We start from the raw sequence: 14,445 nt of genomic DNA on the forward strand, positions 1-14,445 counted from the left end.
TTCAGCTGGTATGGGGCAGATTACGTTTTCTTCAAAGGAATTTGGATCAATTCCGTTCTCAATCTCTGGTTTCAGAACATTGTTTCAGAAAGGTACAGAATTGGCTTCAATTTAAGGCCTCCTGCTAAAAGATTTTTTTCTTTCCTGTGTCCCAGTTAACACAGCAAAGGCTCAGCATTTCTGAAATGTGTTTCAGATCTAGAGTTGGCTGGAGTAATTATGCCAGTTCCAGTTCTGGAACAGGGGCTAGGGTTTTATTTTATCTCTTCATTGTTCCAAAGAAGGTCAATTCCTTCAGACCAGTTCCGGATCTATCAATATTGAATCGTTATGTAAGGATACCAACATTCAAGATGGTTACTGTAGGACTATTCTGCCTTTTGTTTAGCAAGGACATTATATGTCTACAATAGATTTACAGGATGTGTATCTGCATATTCCGATTCATCCAGATCACTTTTAGTGTCTGAGATTCTCTTTTTAGACAAGCATTACCAGTTTTGTGGCTCTACCGTTTGGCCTAGCCTCAGTTCCAAGAATTTTTTTCAAAGGTTCTCGGTGCCCTTCTTTCTGTAATCAGAGAACAGGGTTTTGGTATTTCCTTATTTGGACGATTATCTTGGTATTTGCTCAGTCTTCTCATTCGTAGAATCTCATATGAATCGACTTGTGTTGTTTCTTCAAGATCATGGTTGGAGGATCAATTTACCAAAACGTTCATTGATTCCTCAGTCAAGGTTAACCTTTCTGGGTTTCCAGATAGATTCAGTGTCCATGACTCTGTCTTTAACAGACAAGAGACGTCTAAAATTGATTTCAGCTTGTCGAAACCTTCAGTCACAATCATTCCCTTCGGTAACTTTATGCATGGAAATTCTAGGTCTTATGACTGCTGCATCGGACGCGATCCCCTTTGCTCGTTTTCACATGCGACCTCTTCAGCTCTGTATGCTGAATCAATGGTGCAAGGATTACACAAAGATATCTCAATTAATATCTTTAAAACCGATTGTTCGACACTCTCTAACGTGGTGGACAGATCACCATTGTTTAATTCAGGGGGCTTCTTTTGTGCTTCCGACCTGGACTGTAATTTCAACAGATACAAGTCTCACAGGTTGGGGAGCTGTGTGGGGATCTCTGACGGCACAAGGAGTTTGGGAATCTCAGGAGGTGAGATTACCGATCAATATTTTGGAACTCCGTGCAATTTTCAGAGCTCTTCAGTTTTGGCCTCTTCTGAAGAGAGAATCGTTCATTTGTTTTCAGACAGACAATGTCACAACTGTGGCATACATCAATCATCAAGGAGGGACTCACAGTCCTCTGGCTATGAAAGAAGTATCTCGAATTTTGGTTTGGGCGGAATCCAGCTCCTGTCTAATCTCTGCGGTTCATATCCCAGGTGTAGACAATTGGGAAGCGGATTATCTCAGTCAACAAACGTTGCATCCGGGCGAATGGTCTCTTCACCCAGAGGTATTTCTTCAGATTGTTCAAATGTGGGAACTTCCAGAAATAGATCTGATGGCGTCTCATCTAAACAAGAAACTTCCCAGATATCTGTCCAGATCCCGGGATCCTCAGGCGGAGGCAGTGGATGCATTATCACTTCCTTGGAAGTATCATCCTGCCTATATCTTTCCACCTCTAGTTTTTCTTCCAAGAGTAATCTCCAAGATTCTGAAGGAATGCTCGTTTGTTTTGCTGGTAGCTCCGGCATGGCCTCACAGGTTTTGGTATGCGGATCTTGTCCGGATGGCCTCTTGCCAACCGTGGACTCTTCCGTTAAGACCAGACCTTCTGTCACAAGGTCCTTTTTTCCATCAGGATCTGAAATCCTTAAATTTAAAGGTATGGAGATTGAACGCTTGATTCTTGGTCAAAGAGGTTTCTCTGACTCTGTGATTAATACTATGTTACAGGCTCGTAAATCTGTATCTAGAGAGATATATTATAGAGTCTGGAAGACTTATATTTTTTGGTGTCTTTCTCATCATTTTTCTTGGCATTCTTTTAGAATACCGAGAATTTTACCGTTTCTTCAGGATGGTTTAGATAAGGGTTTGTCTGCAAGTTCCTTGAAAGGACAAATCTCTGCTCTTTCTGTTCTTTTTCACAGAAAGATTGCTATTCTTCCTGATATTCATTGTTTTGTACAAGCTTTGGAGTTTGAATTTGGTTCTGGGAGCTCTTCAAGCTCCTCCCTTTGAACCTATGCATTCATTGGTCATTTAATTACTTTCTTGGAAAGTTTTGTTCCTTTTGGCCATCTCTTCTGCCAGAAGAGTTTCTGAATTATCTGCTCTTTCTTGTGAGTCTCCTTTTCTGATTTTTCATCAGGATAAGGCGGTGTTGCAAACTTCTTTTGAATTTTTACCTAAAGTTGTGAATTCCAACAACATTAGTAGAGAAATTGTGGTTCCTTCATTATGTCCTAATCCTAAGAATTCTAAGGAGAAATCATTGCATTCTTTGGATGTTATTAGAGCTTTGAAATATTATGTTGAAGCTACTAAGTCTTTCCGAAAGACTTCTAGTCTATTTGTTATCTTTTCCGGTTCTAGAAAAGGCCAGAAAGCTTCTGCCATTTCTTTGGCATCTTGGTTGAAATCTTTAATTCATCTTGCATATGTTGAGTCGGGTAAAACTCCGCCTCAGAGGATTACAGCTCATTCTACCAGGTCAGTTTCTACTTCCTGGGCGTTTAGGAATGAAGCTTCGGTTGATCAGATTTGCAAAGCAGCAACTTGGTCCTCTTTGCATACTTTTACTAAATTCTATCATTTTGATGTATTTTCTTCTTCTGAAGCAGTTTTTGGTAGAAAAGTACTTCAGGCAGCGGTTTCAGTCTGAATCTTCTGCTTATGTTTTTCATTAAACTTTATTTTGGGTGTGGATTATTTTCAGCAGGAATTGGCTGTCTTTATTTTATCCCTCCCTCTCTAGTGACTCTTGTGTGGAAACATCCATATCTTGGGTAATCATTATCCCATACGTCACTAGCTCATGGACTCTTGCTAATTACATGAAAGAAAACATAATTTATGTAAGAACTTACCTGATAAATTCATTTCTTTCATATTAGCAAGAGTCCATGAGGCCCGCCCTTTTTTTGTGGTGGTTATGATTTTTGTATAAAGCACAATTATTCCAATTCCTTATTTTATATGCTTTCGCACTTTTTTATCACCCCACTTCTTGGCTATTCGTTAAACTGAATTGTGGGTGTGGTGAGGGGTGTATTTATAGGCATTTTAAGGTTTGGGAAACTTTGCCCCTCCTGGTAGGAATGTATATCCCATACATCACTAGCTCATGGACTCTTGCTAATATGAAAGAAATGAATTTATCAGGTAAGTTCTTACATAAATTATGTTTTTTTTCTTTCATAATTCAGAAATTTTCTTTATTCTCTTGGTATATTTTGTTGAAAATCAGGGACGTAAGCTCAGGAATATGCACATGTATATAGCACTATATGGCAGCAGTTTTGCAAGAATGTTATACATTAGCAAGAGCACTAGATAGCAGCACTATTTCCTGACATGTATTGCTCCAGACAGCTACCTAGGTACAGTATCTCTTCAACAAAGAATACCATGGGAACAAAGCAAATTTGATAAGAGAAGAAAATTGGAATTTTTTTATAAATTGGATGCTCTGTCTAAATCACAAAATAAAATGTTTTGGATTTCATATCCCTTTAAACCAAAAGTTTTCAAAGTCTTGGACAGCGTTGCTCCCCTCTGACAAAACTTATAAGACAACACCCCCCCCCTGTAATGAAAAGCAGAAAACATGGAGGGGCGCCTCATGTGCAGATCAACCAATGGAAACAGATCCAAATAATAATAATAGTTTAGCCAAATGGGTACTCACATTTATGGAAAGCACCCTAATGTACTAGCAGCAGCAGACTGATAACTCAGGGTGTATCTGCTCACCCTCGCCTGGTAGCAGCAACCGACCAACTTTAGGATGCAGGATACACAGGCACACAGTGGGAGCTCCACAGCATAAAAAATTAAGGTGCTTACACTTAGCTTAAATTAAAAAACAATTAATTTTAAAAACAAGTTAAGAACAATAAGCATTCAGTGAAAAGGGGACATTTGGGATAATGCCCCTATCATGCAACACGTTTCTCGGCTTAGTAAGTATATATGCCTGATGAAACAGCTACTTACTAAGCCGAGAAACGCGATGCATCCCAGCTACACAACCAGAGTCAATTGACTTGTAATACAATAAATAAATAATTCATTTGTAGAACATAGGCATGGGAAGGTATTGTGCAACCTACAAATATGCTAAGATCTTAAACCCTGCTGCCCTAGGCACAAGTCTACGGCTTTGACAGGATACACCCCTGGAGGTTATCTTTAAATTATTTTTTATTTATTCAGAATAAATCCATAAGAGATTCCACTTTGCCAGTAACATTATTAAAATATAACATAATCAAACAAAACATAAGCAACACAATAATCCTCTGAAAAGACAAGGTCTGTTTTTGAATGGCTGTAAATGCAGCACGCATAAATCTGTAATGCAGTGTATCTCTAAAAATGAATAAAGAGCTGAGTCGTCTCTTCAAATCTTGTATCCATTAAAGTATAAAAATCCAAATATTTAGCTTTGTAAGAATATCACGTTTTTGCAGAGTTGTTAAATTTTTTTCCCTTGAAAGTAATAATATTTTTTTTAAATGTGACAAGTAATTACACAACCTTCCTTTTGGAATAACTGCACACATAAAAGAAAGAAAATGGGACAAGCATTTGAAACTGTATGTTAAAATGTCATCTTTTATAAAAGCCTCTCATCCAGATCCAATCTGAGAAGTGCCTCCGCTGACAATATCAGCAAAATGCATTACCAGAGGATTCAGAAGTAATTGCTGGCATCTTAAAATAAGTGAGATTTCAGTAAGCTGGTGATGCAATGTTATAAATACATTTAAGGGCATTTCATTATAGCATTAGACACCACCTGACATTATACAGCAAGAGCAAAATTATTACATTAATCCCAACATTTTGACAGGTTTAAAAAAACAACAATTTTTTTATGTGAATGTGAAGAAAGTAACTTATTGCAAGTGATTCTGTTTTTATATAGACATAAACACCTAGAATACGAGTTTTGCGTTAGAGGCTGTGCGGCGCTAATGAGCAGTTTTCACTCACCGCTCACTTACCTACAGCGCTGATAATATGAGTTTTTACAAACCTGTTGTTAAAAGGCAAGAAGTGAGCCTAGAGCAAAATTTTGCTCTTGCTAAAGCACAGTATTTTGATGGTAGATTTAGCACATTACAATGCTAAATTTAAGACAATAGATAATAAACAGTCACAGTCATGTGATCAGGGGGCTGGAAGAAGTCTCCTAGATACAAGGTAATCACAAAGGTAAAAAGTATATTAATATAACTGTGCTGGTTATGCAAAACTGGGGAATGGGTAATAAAGGGATTATCTATATTTTAAAACAAAAACAATTCTATGGTAGACTGTCCCTTTAAGGTTCCTGGATGGTGGAATCCTAAAGAATTCATAAACTAGAGGTGTGAGAAGCTTACACTTTCTGTTTCTACAGCCCTAATTCCCCTATTTAACCCTATTTAACCATATTCCTAGATTAGGTGACCCAAAAGTCGCCACATCCTGTTACCAGGGGTGTAGATTCTTAGCTTATTTTTCTAACAGTCATCGGGGGAATATCTTATTATTTATGGTCTTCTCACTCATAATATCTTAAATAAGCTACATAAACCATGTCACATCTAAACGTTTGGAACTTGGGGCTCCACTATGCCAGATATAACATTAGTTCAACATATAATCATCTCATTTCTATTTTTTTCCCTCAGTAACTCATATGCTCATGTGACTTTCTACATAGATATGTCGCTCTGCAATGTTGAAGCTTGTTTATTCTGAGTCATGATGCAACAGTTTACCTAGTCTTTATATGGAGGCACGATCTTTAGTATATGCTACTTGCCACACTTAAATGACCACCTCCCCACCACATAATAAGTTTCCTTGGTTAGGAGAACTACCTACATGGTTTATCTCTTCTATACCGCAACCCTAACTACTCTCATAATAGTAACTCTTACATTATAACATAGTGTTGACCTTATTTTCCCTAGCTAGTTCAGCAAGACTGATTAGCATCACTTACAAGTTGAGTTTAAAATCTTAAATACAATAATTCATATTTACATATTTCATCCTACCACTCATATACAATAAAACTTATTTCATTGTTTTTTGGCTACTGCCTTCCATGCTTTTCGTCTATGAGTGTATTCTTGTTTATATTGCTTGATGTGTTCCTTACATGCATATGTCCGGTTTCTTTTTGAACCATAATACTCATGTTTTTCTTAAAATTGAGGATTAACAAAAATGTACAAAGCTACTCAGATATGCCTTGAATATTTGTTATGCTAACCTTAATTTGTCTTGTATATGCATTTAATTTTTCCTCAAATAAAAAAAATTATAAAAAAAAACTCTCACAACACAAAAACAAACCTCAGTGCTCGGGGATCTACTTGGGCAGTAAATTACAAACTTTTCCCCCAAGTGCAATGCCATCAGTGTTATTTTCTCAGTTTATAATACTTCATTGTGGCTAAGATCCAACCTTCAGACATGGTCCACTAGAGGTCAGTCTAGCATATCTCTCAATATATTTAATTAAGGTTCCTGTAACACTAGAGTGGATGGTGGAATCCTAATGAATTCATAAACTAGAAGTGTGAGAAGCTTACACTTTCCGCTTCTACAGCCCCAATTCCCCCATTTAACCCTGTTTAACCATATTCCTAGATTAGGGGACCCATAAGTCGCCACATCCTGTTACCAGGGGTGTAGATTCTTAGCTTATATTTCTAACAGTCATTGGGGGAATATCTTATTATTTATGGTTTTCTTACTTATAATATCTTAAATAAGCTACATAAACCATGTCACATCTAAAAGTTTGGAACTTGGGGCTCCACTATGCTAGATATAACATATGATGCAACAGTTTACCTAGTCTTTATATGGAGGCACAATCTTTAGTATATGCTACTTTCCACACTTAAATAACCACCTCCCCCCCCCCCCCCCACATAATAAGTCTCCTAGGTTAGGAGAACTACCTATGCGATTTATCTCTTCTATACCGCAACCCTCACTACTCTCTTAATAGTAACTCTTACATTATAACATAATGTTGACCTTATTTTCCCTACCTAGTTCAGCAAGACTGATTAGCATCACTTACAAGTTGAGTTTAAAATCTTAAATCCAATAATTCATATTTACATATTTCATCCTACCGCTAATATATAATAAAACTTATTTTGTTGTTTTTTGGCTACTGCCTACCATGCTTTTCGTCTATGAGTGTATTCTTGTTTATATTGCTTGATGTGTTCCTTACATGCATATGTCCGGTTTCATTTTGAAACATAATACTCATGCTTTTCTTAAAATTGAGGATTGTACAAACCTACTCAGATATGCCTTGAATATTTGTTATGCTACCCTTAATTTCTCTTGTATATGCATTTACTTTTTCCTCAATAAAAAAAAATAATAATAAAAAAAAAAAAAACTCTAACAACACAAAAACAAACCTCAGTGCTCTGCTTGGTGATCTACTTGGGCAGTAAATTACAAACTTTTCCCCCCAGTGTAATGCCATCAGTGTTTATACTTGGGCAAAATCACTACTGCTTTGATATGCAGTAACCACACAGGCTTCATTCTGCACAGATAAATTGTCAGGCTGGCAAGGGAAGCAAGAGAGTAAAGCAAGGGTTAAGTCGCTGTTTTTTTGTTTAATGCAGTCCTCAAGTAAGCTACTTTCTCCAGATTTACTACCTTATTACCAGCTTTTCTATGGTAGTTAAAAGGGATAGTTACAAGACCCAGTGAAGCTTCTCCCCTATGTGTAAGATGGCAGCCAAATAAAGTACACATTTGAGCTTTTGTAAGCCCAGAAACACTGTATTAACTTTACAACAAAAAAAGCTACTACAGTGCTCTAGTCTAACAAAAGGAAGCCAAACCTCACTGCATACAGCTCTGCTTAACTGTAGACAGGACCCCTCCTGGTTGCCTAGGTAACCACACAGCTCATCCTCCCTCCTGTCTGCAGCTCCTGTGTTCAAGGAGTTTGATTTTCTTTACTGAGCTGATCAGAATTTTATTAAAGGGACAGTCTACTCCAGAATTGTTATTGTTTAAAAAGATAGATAATCCCTTTATTACCGATTCCCCTGTTTTGCATAACAAACATGGTTATATAAATACACTTTTTTCCTCTGTGATTACCTTGTATCTAAGCCTTTGCAGACTGCCCCCTTATTTCAGTTCTTTTGACAGACATGTATTTAGCCAATCAGTGCCCTCTCACTTGTAAATCCAGGGCATGGTCACAGTGTTATCTATATGAAACACATGAAATGATGCCCTCTAGCTGCGAAAAACTGCCAAATGCATTGAAATAAGGGGTGGCCTTCAAGGTTTTATAAATTAGCATATGAGCCTGATTAGGTTTAGCTTTCAACAACGAATACCAAGAGAACAAAGCAAATTTGATGATAATAGTGAATTGGAAAGTTGTTTAAAATTGCATTCACTATCTGAATCATGAAAGTTTAATTTTGGCTAGACTGTCCCTTTAATTTTCTTTGCCTTAAGAAAGTCACTCATGTATCAAAAGTATAAACACCACATGACCAGGCATTATTTCTAAAAATTAAATGCACAAAGTGTATATACTTTAATTCAAACAGTGTAATCACAAGCAGGTGCACACACATCATATCCCCTCTCTAAAATCTTACACAAAATAACTCCCTGTCCCATGGATTCCATTCTCTCCAGTCTCTCAATCTATGCAGCCTGCTATTCTGCCCCTTGCTTAAAGCTTAAAAGCCTGGGGGAGGGGGTGAACTCCACTTACCTGCCTCCTCCTAGTAAATTTTAGCCCCAGTAGTGGTTTAGCTGCTAAGGGCTGACAGATTATAAACATTTGTAAAGTGGGCATTGCTTCTGCCTAATTGAAGAATGAAGCTGGCTCTTTGGGAGTAAGGGGACATTTGCCCTGTTTCCCCACCCCTTGGATATGCCACTGAGAGGATTTGGAGGTGGTAAAAAAGAGGAGAGGGGAGCTATAGCAGCACAATAGCCTGCAGGACTAACACAACAAAAATTAAGCAGCATCAGCAACACGCTACTGAAGTGCTCATCTGTCATAGATGGGGCAGGTTATAAAACAAGGCAGCAGCTCGAGCACTACGTATGAGCGTCATCCAGCAGGACCCACATGACAGAGATAACAGCAGCTGCGAGTATGTGAGCAGTGAGATGCAAAGCTATGGTTTCCAGGTCTACAGTATTCAACTGGACAGTCCAGTATTTTAGCAGGCTGTCCAGTCAAATCCTCACAAAAATACTGGACACTTAAATGTCCAGTTTTTTTAAGCATCTGAGTGTTAGTTAAATGTAAAAGGCATCCTATGGGGCCTATTTATCAAGCTCCGAATGGAGCTTGAGGCCCCGTGTTTCTGGAGAGCCTGCAGGCTCGCCAGAAACACAAGTTATGAAGCATCAGTCTAAAGACCGCTGCTCCATAACCCTGTCCGCCTGCTCTGATGAGGCGGACAGGAATCGCCGGAATTCAACCCGATCGAGTACGATCAGGTTGATTGACACCCCTACTGGCGGCCAATTGGCCGCGAGTCTGCAGGGGGCGGCATTGCACCAGCAGCTCTTGTGAGTTGCTGCTGCAATCCTGAATACGAAGAGTGTATTGCTCTCCGCATTCAGTGATGTCTGTTGGACCTGATCCGCACTGTCAGATCAGGTCCAACAGACTTATGGAAAATAGGTCCCTATGTCTCAGCACATTAAAATATGAGGCAGAAATATGTGAGGAGCAGTCAAGGGGGCCAAATCACTTCTGCTTACATTTGTTTCTATCAGCCAAAGGGGTAAAATTATTTATTTATATGTTTATATGTGGCAGCCAAGGGGTAAAATGAATTTTCACCCTTGATCCATGGTGGGAGAAAGGGTGAGGGATAGAGTTGCCACCTCAGTCTTGTTTTCCTGGACAGTTATGAGTTACAGTATCCCACAAAAGTGAGTACACCCCTCACATTTTTGTAAATATTTTATTACATCTTTTCATGTGACAACACTGAAGAAATTACACTTTGCTACAATGTAAAGTAGTGAGTGTACAGTCTGTATAAAAATGTAAATTTGCTGTCCCCTCAAAATAACTCAGCACACAGCCATTAATATATAAACTGTTGGCAACAAAAGTGAGTACACCCCTAAGTGGAAATGTCCAAATTGGGCCCAAAGTGTCAATATTTTGTGTAACCACCATTATTTTCCAGCACTGCCTTAACCCTCTTGGGCATGGAGTTCACCAGAGCTTATCAGGTTGCCACTGGAGTCCTCTTCCACTCCTCCAGGACATCAGACCTTGCGCTTCCCGACCTTCCGTTTGAGGATGCCTCACAGATGCTCAAAAGGGTTTAGGTCTGTAGACTGTTAAATATCTTAGGTTGCAATATTATTTAATTCTATCTAATCAGTAACCTCCAACGTATTATATATTTACGTAACAATATTTCCTTAATTCTAATCAGTTAATCTTTATATACACTTTGATTATATTTATGTAGCAACTAAACACCAGCTATGACCAGTTATATCTTTCAATTGATCAACACAACTTTAAAATATTAAGCAGGCCATAGAGATATTTAGATTAATTAGTTTTCAATAGATATTGTCTATTATCCCATGAATTGACAAAACACTTCTATAAATTTAACTTTACTCAAAATGAATCGCTTATAAAATATCACACAGGAATTATACTAGAACAATGTATAATTAGCCAGCAACTTTAATTCAATGCCAAAATAGGGATCACTAACTTACAACGCTTATTTAACAACAACCTGAGAAATCTGTATATTATCAACACAATAGCCAATTTATGTGCAGTTCTTAAGAGTTTTCACAATAAATACAACTGACTTTATAAATATGGACTACACAATCTTTCCTAATAATAAAGTTACTAGCACCAATATATTTAATATTTGGACTATACTGGTCTATTTAATATAAATTTAATTTACCAAATACCCTTTTAAATCACCAGCTTCAATTAGGCTATAGCAACAAAAAATATATTTTCTTTAAAATGTTAAATTATAAAAATCACTATACATTACCAAATACCCATATGAGAGTTCAGCTTTTTCAATCAAAATCCCTTTCACTGTCATATAAGAGTGTGTACAAATCTGGAAGTGAATATTAGGCCAAATTTAATTTTTTTAAATGTATCTTTCGGTATAAAGAGGGTCCCACATGTTTATCTCACAAATACTGTCAATCCAAAACAGCAGGCCAAGTCAATTAGTCAAATTAAGCAGCATGAGCCCCATTACTTCCTGTGCAAGAGCTTTTATCCCTGTAATAAAGCCCACCTCTTTTCTAATCATCCAGTGAAATTTGGGAACGCCTTTAGTCGGAGCTTGTCTCTTATTGGCCCTTGAGAATGCATATCTCTTAACAGTCAACCCTCTTGACTGTAATACTAGTTCTAGCCCATTGGGGGCAGTAGATATAGGAACGCAGTTTCATTTTCAAATACTGCTACAGAAAATATATATTTTTAAAGTGTTCAGTTAATACACTTATATTTTCTAGTATTAATAAACTTATCTGGTCAATATGATACGATATGGTATTATTTAATTTGACTGAGCCTGAGTATTTCAAGACCAAACATGGCATTGCACTTATAATATTTTAAAAGATGCATTTAAATGTCAAATTTTTATGAGGGGACTTAAAAGGCTTTTAATACTTTCAGCATGAATTTGATTAATATTTTAGTTAATATCCTGATATAATATTGCTACCTTTTCCAGTTATCGTCCTAATATCACATACATACCTTGTGAGTAGCAGTCTGATGTAATTAATCATATAGCTATATTTACATTTGATTATTGTGATGAGAGTGGGAAGTGACGTCACCAGATGGGGGGGGTGGTTTAGTGCCGTTATTGTCTATGTCGCAGTTACCAAGTGAGATGTGTTGTACAAGCTGTTTACTTCTATGCTCTGCAATAAAATAGCGTTGTACCTTCTATGCTGTGTCCTGCATCTCATGACATGATGTCAGAAGTACTTGCCTGCGCTTCTGTTTCCTGATTAATGACGATGTTGAAGTTTACCCCACCTGAGCCTTTTGATTTCTCTCAGCCTGCAGCTTGGTCCACATGGAGTTTCAGCGCTTCAGGATTGCTTCCAAGCTGGACAAGGAGAGTGGTGAAGTACAAGTTAATTCTCTTTTATACTCTATGGGGAAAGATGTGGAGCCAGTGTTCAATGCCTTTACTTTCCAAGAAGGGGAAGAATTTGATTTTGAAATATTTATGAATAAACTCAGTGCCCACTTTGTACCCATAAGAAATGTGATTCATGAGAGGGCTTTTTTTCACAAACGTGTTCAGCATGTGGGAGAATCTGTGGAGTCATTTGTGTGCAGCCTGTATAAACTAGCTGAATTCTGTGAATCTGGTGTTGCTAAAGAAGAACAAATCAGAGACAGAATAGTGAAAGGAATTGCAGATGCTGAAGTCTCACTGAAGCTACAGTTGGAGGCTGATTTAACATTGGCTGGGGCTATTATGATGGCCCGCCAGAGTGAACTGGTGAAAAAGCAAAGTGCTGATCTGAGGTCTGAGAGTGTTGTGGATGAAGTGCAGCAGTTCAGGAGAGCTGCTAGTGAAAGGCCCAGTGTAAGCGGTAGACCAAGGGCAACAGATAGGCCCAGAAACGGATGGGTGCAGCATGCTCGCTGCACGCAGCGTAACCGTACCCATGATCAGAGTGTCGTATGCCCTGCTAAAGACAAAAGATGTAGAAAATGTAACCGAATGGGCCATTTTGAAGTGGTGTGTAAAACTGAATACATTAAAGAGATGCAGGTGGATAGTGACCAGGAGGGTCAAGAAGTGTCTGTTGTTGAAAGGTCTGGTTCAGATGAAGATTGGCAGATTACTCTTACTGTAATGGGAGCCAAAGCTGCCTTTAAGATTGACACAGGAGCAGACATGACTGTTATGTCCCTTGCAGCATTCATAAAACAGCCTCGACAGCCTCAGCTGGCGAAAGTTATAACAAAAGTTCATAGTCCTGGTGGCCACATTGATTGTGCGGGTAAATTTCTTGCCAGCTGCGAGTACAAGCAGAGAAAATTCACCATGTGGGTACATGTGATTAGAGGTCAGTGTGTTAACAACCTATTGAGCAGAAAAGCAGCCTGTGGTTTGGGCCTGGTCACCAGAGTGAATGAGATTTCAGAAGACATGGTGAATTGGGCCTACTGAATTGCAACCCAGTCCGAATATCACTTAAAGGTGATGCAGTCCCACACAGCATTACCACTCCTCATAGAATTCAGTTCCCGCTCATGCCTCAAGTGGAGAAGGAACTTCTGCGTATGCAGAATATGGGAGTCATTGAAAAGGTTGTTGAAGCAACTGACTGGTGTACCCCCATTGTGCCTGTTGCGAAGAAAAACGGGAAGGTACGCATCTGTGTAGACTTGAAAAGGCTGAATGAGGCGGTGAAGAGAGAGAGAGATATGTGCTGCTGACACTTGAAGACATAGCTCCAAAATTGGCTGGGGTAAAGTTCTTCTCTACACTGCATGCTTCCAGCTGCTTCTGGCAGATACCTCTAGATCCAAAGTGCCGCAAACTGACTACCTTCATTACACCGGTAGGTCGGTTTTGCTTCTGCAGAATACCCTTCGGGATATCCTCTGCTCCTAAAATCTTTCAAAGAGAGATGAGTTCTCTCCTAAGGGACCACGAAGGCACGGCAGTCATCATGGACAACATTTTGGTGTATGGGTCTACCCTGGAAGAACATGATCAGCGACTGAGCTGTGTGCTGCAGACCATTAGAGAGTCCGGGCTGAAATTAAATAAGGAGAAATGCCATTTTAGGAAAGCTGAGTTAGGTTACTTTGGGCATATCATCAATGGGGATAGCATCAAGCCGGACCCTGATAAAATCTGTGCTATTGAACAGATGAAAAGTCCTTCTGATGTACATGAGCTGAGACAAATATTGGGCCTTGTAAATTATGTGGGCAAGTTCCTTCCACATTAGTCCACAATACTACACCCTATCACAGAGTTGCTAAAGAAAGATGTTGCCTTTTGTCTGGAGTTTGACCATAAACCGCTAGTCCATCTAATCAACTCCTATGATATTAACAAAACACCGCTAAAATGCCAGAGACTTCTGATGAGGCTGCTCAGGTTCAATGTTTAGGCAGTGCATGTGCCGGGGAAACAATTGGTAGTGGCAGATACACTTT

Source organism: Bombina bombina, chromosome 1, assembly GCF_027579735.1.
Source record: "Bombina bombina isolate aBomBom1 chromosome 1, aBomBom1.pri, whole genome shotgun sequence".
NCBI classification, from domain to species: Eukaryota; Metazoa; Chordata; class Amphibia; order Anura; family Bombinatoridae; genus Bombina; species Bombina bombina.